The 5,000-nt window shown below is 42.8% G+C and overlaps 1 long non-coding RNA gene across 1 annotated transcript; it reads left to right on the top strand.

The window, feature by feature from the left end:
- Positions 1-2,162: 2,162 nt before the first annotated feature.
- Positions 2,163-2,620, top strand: LOC125045754. The gene is made up of 2 exons (XR_007116588.1): positions 2,163-2,300; positions 2,415-2,620. It is a non-coding gene; the product is annotated as an uncharacterized LOC125045754 (long non-coding RNA).
- The last annotated feature ends 2,380 nt before the right edge of the window (positions 2,621-5,000 follow it).

The following is a 5,000-nucleotide window of genomic DNA, read 5'->3' as shown; positions in this document are numbered from 1 at the left end:
CTGCCGATATCCATCTTACTCCTACTCATACCCCCCCCCCCCCCCTTCCTATACCGTGTACATAAGCACGATTTGTGTAAGCCATTAGACATAGACCGCGTGGGTGTTTGCCACGTGGCTCGAAGTCCAGTGGAGAACCATCGCTTCAGCGAAGACTAGCTGAGAAATTCATCTGACCTTGTTTGACCTTCAGTCGTGCCCTAGCTCCCTAGTCAAGCCGTTATACTCCTATGACTACCCCTGCATAACCAATGTTTAAGGCGTCATCCATAGCCTTCTACACTTCCTCCTACTTTCTCCCAACACAGCCCATCCCCCAGCTCCAGCTCCACCTACATTAACCCTCATCCCCTCTAACCCACTCCCTGCTGGATACACACGTGAATCCCTCATGTTACAATTATGCCCTTCCTCAGATCTTCCACCACCTGATACCTCTCCTAATACACTACCACCTTCCCCCTCTCAATCCTTATCTCACCCCCTAGCTCCTTCCCCTTCAAATTCTCCAACACGCACTATAACCGTAATCACTCATAGGTCAACTATAGTATAGCTCTCCTACATTGGAATGTTCGCGGTTTCCTTTCTCACAACCCTGACCTGCGTCATATCCTTCTCATAGCCCATTCATTATCTGCCTTCAAGAGACTTTTCTTACACATCCTCTTATACCAATTCCCAATTACCATTGTGTCTCTTCCTCACACTCCCTTTATGTCTCGTCTCTACTTATCCAACAAAAAAAAAAAAAAAAAAACACCCAATATCATGGTCACACCCGTCTAACACATCTAATGGCCCACTCTGATCCACCCCTATGTTATGCCCCTCCTTCATTTCCACGCATTCCATTGTCCTGTCCACGCTCTGATGCAGCCCGTACCTGTGCTTTCCTTTCCTCCCTTCACCGACCTCCCAACCTATCAGACATCCTTACAGAATTTCACAGTTTCTGCTTTGACAACCTGTTCTCCTTCATCAGACGATACATATCCTTCACTTAATCTAACCCCTTTACCTAACCCGACCTTAAACCCATCATCCTTTACCCAGCTTTAACCTTTTCAGCATTAATCTAGATAGCTGACGTATAGCAACTAACCACAAACTCAACCGGCCTTCACTACCCTTTACTATACCTTCCTATAGTGCTACATGACCTTAGATGTCTAGCATATTTACTTTGCTTTTAACCATTAGCAATTAACCATTATTCTGAAGACTGACCTTGATGGAGTTATATTATAACTCCATTTGGCTATGGTAACACTCTTCCAGTTCTGAATGATTAACCCTGTATATATATATATATATATATATATATATATATATATATATATGTATATATATGTATATATATGTATATATATGTATATATATGTATATATATGCATATATATGTATATATATGTATATATATATGTATATGTATATATATGTATATATATGTATATATATATGTATATATATGTATATATATGTATATATATGTATATATATGTATATATATATGTATATATATATGTATATATATATGTATATATATATGTATATATATATGTATATATATATGTATATATATATGTATATATATGTATATATATGTATATATATGTATATATGTATATATATGTATATATATGTATATATATGTATATATATATGTATATATATGTATATATATATGTATATATATGTATATATATGTATATATATGTATATATATGTATATATATGTATATATATGTATAACAATCCTCCCTGACCTGGCCTCGAACCTAGGTCACTCCGGGTAGATAGGTAATGTCTATGGAAGCTAGTTAGATCCTAGTTGCACACTCCTATTAGTGGGTTGGGTGGCATGGTTGGTTTATTACTGGCCCTCCGGTCTCATACCCGGAGTGACCTAGGTTCGAGGCCAGGTCAGGGAGGATTTTTATACATCTATATCAATGCGGTATTGCATTATTCTATCTTTCACAGACAGACAGACAGACAGACAGACAGACAGACAGACAGACAGACAGACAGACAGACAGACAGACAGACAGACAGACAGACAGACAGACAGACAGACAGACAGACAGACAGACAGACACACACACATGTCCAGGGTTAGTGTAAGTTTTCCTTAACTTATGTATACATTTGTCCAATCTCTTTGAATCATATCGTGTGTGTGTGTGCGTGTGCGTGTATGCGTTCCTTGGGACCCTTCCCGCGACCAAAGCAAGGTCGGTGACCCATTCAGCTCGACCTTCACTTGGCTCCAAGCTCCGTGCCCATACACACCTTCTGTAAGTATTGCTAATGTATTGGCATATATAGCACTTGTTTAATTTAATGAAAATGACGAATTTATAATTGTTAGTAATGTAACGATGCTAATAATGGTCTCTGGACATTTGCAGTCTCCACTTTTGTTCTTATGAAGGAGAAATCTGAAACTCGGAAGCACCTTTTCGAGACGGCTGACAAGGGTCTGTTACCGTTTGACATCTCGCCAGCAAACAAGTTGTCTGTGAAGACCCCTTCTGTACAAGCTCAATGTCCCGTCTCTTGCTAATGCAGCTATTGTTTACCTTGTATAAATTGTAAATATATTGGTGAAATGTGTCATGCGAATATAATTACCCTGGAGAAATACTCGCTCATCTCAGGATCAAAACTGAACTAAAATAAAAGGAGGTAAAAATAAGGAAAACCTCAACAATATATATATACTTATATACACATATATACATATACATATATATAAATATAAACATATACATATATATAAATATAAACATACACAATATATATATAAACATATACACAATATATGAGTATATATGTATATATGTTTATATGTATATAGGCATAAATACATATATACATGTATACATGTATACATATATACATATATACATATATACATATATACATATATACATTTATACATATGTATATATATGTATATATATATGTATGTAAATATACATTATATATACAGACCTGCAGCCAGCCAACCTCCTCTTTATAGGGCGGCGTCGGTAGGGGTGGCAGAGGTGGCGCCCACCCGGAGTGACTGCCCGAGGTTAGACCTCAGGCGGACTGTCAGGGTGGGGGCTTGGAACGTCCGTTCCCTGCGACAGGACGATCGGTTACCACTACTATCGAGGTAATTAAAGTAGGTGAGAGTTGAGGTGGCTGCTCTCTCGGAGGTGAGAAGACCTGTCAGCGGCACGATTAGTGTGGGTGGCTACACTTACTACTGGTCGATGGCCACCATCTCCAGGAAGTAACCATAGCCATCTCCAACAGACTTCAACCCTCGGTAGTTGAGGTCACTCCAGTCGATGAGCGTATTATGGTATTGAGACTGAAGCTTTCATTTGGCTTCATGTCTCTTATTGCTGTATACGCTCCTACGGATGTATATAAACTTGAGGTGAAAGAGATGCTTTACGCCAAACTTGCATCTGTGGCAGACAGATGTCCTCGGCGAGATATTCGTATTGTTCTGGGCGACTTCAATGCGGTATCCGGCTGTGATCGAGCTGGCTACGAGATGTCTGTCGGTCCTCATGGCTCAGGAGCTGATGCTGGCAGCGAGAATAGCCTCCTTTTCCGTGACTTTGCTAGGTCCCAGAAATTGAGGATTTCTGGCTCCTGGTACTGCGTTTTGATCCGCATCGTTGGACTTGGTACAGCGGTACGGATAGTGTGGCCAAGGAGATCGACCACATCCTCGTTAGCACTCGGTGGAGGATCCTCCAGAATTGCAGGGTGTATCGAAGCGCCGAGTTCTGTGGAACTGATCATAGATTAGTTGTGGCTACTCTCCGGGTCCACTTTAGAATCCCCCGTCGCCCAAATGAACACCCTAGGGTGTTTCATTTGAACGGATTAAGGGAGGACGAGTGTGCCCGGGGGTTTACCGAGACTATCTTTGGTCGTCTCACAGAACTCGAGGGCCTGACAGACTCTGTTCTTCTGTGGGATACCTTCAAGCGTGAAACGCTTGATGCAGCTCAGGAATCCATTGGTGAACGCCCAAGAGGAAGACAGAATTCCATCTCGCAGGAGACACTGGAAGCCACAGATGCTTGTCGTGCGGCTCGATTGTCAGGGGATCGCAACTTGCACCGTTCTCTAATGCGCAGGACTAGGTCACTGTTGAGAAGGGATGAGGAACAGTTTATCAGTAATCTTGCAGAGGAGGTCGAAAGCCATTTCTAAGTAAATGACCTTCGTCCTGCCTACCAAGCCCTGAGAAAGCTGAACTCCAAGCCCTCCTCACAGACGACTGCAGTCCGCTCAGCAAGTGGCCAGATAATCTCAGATCCTGATGGAGTGCGTGTGCGTTGGGCTAAGTATTTTGAGCAGTTGTATCAGGTTGATCCACCAACAGTTAACATGGATGCGGGTAATGTTGAGATTCCTCTGCCAGACCCACCCATCAGCGAGGATCAACCCTCCCTGACTGAAGTCAGGGGGGCGATCTCCAAGCTGAAGAGTGGTAAAGCAGTAAGTGTTTGTGGCATCCCAGCTGAATTGTTAAAGGCTGGTGGAGAACCTATGGCAAGGGGCTTGCATGCAGTCCTGTCTGCCATCTGGCACACTGGTACCTTTCCCCCTGACCTGCTGAAGGATGTGGTAATCCCTCTCTGGAAAGGGAAAGGGGAGCGCTGGGACTGCAGCAATCACCGAGGCATTACACTACTCAGTGTACCAGGCAAGGTTCTCGCGCACATCTTACTGAGACGTATCAGAGACCACCTGTTGAGGTACCAAAGGCCGGAGCAATCTGGATTCACTCCTGGTAAGTCCACAATAGACCGCATCCTGGCGCTTCGAGTCATTGTAGAGCGCCGTCGTGAGTTCGGATGTGGGCTGCTCGCAGCCTACATCGACCTCAAGAAGGCGTTTGACACGGTGCATCGCGAATCACTCTGGGAGATCCTAAAGGCTAAGAGGAATTCCAACAAGGATTATTGGACTAAAAGCAAACC

Source organism: Penaeus chinensis, chromosome 37 (genome assembly GCF_019202785.1).
Source record: "Penaeus chinensis breed Huanghai No. 1 chromosome 37, ASM1920278v2, whole genome shotgun sequence".
NCBI lineage: Eukaryota > Metazoa > Arthropoda > Malacostraca > Decapoda > Penaeidae > Penaeus > Penaeus chinensis.
This window is presented reverse-complemented; position numbering and strand designations above follow the sequence as displayed.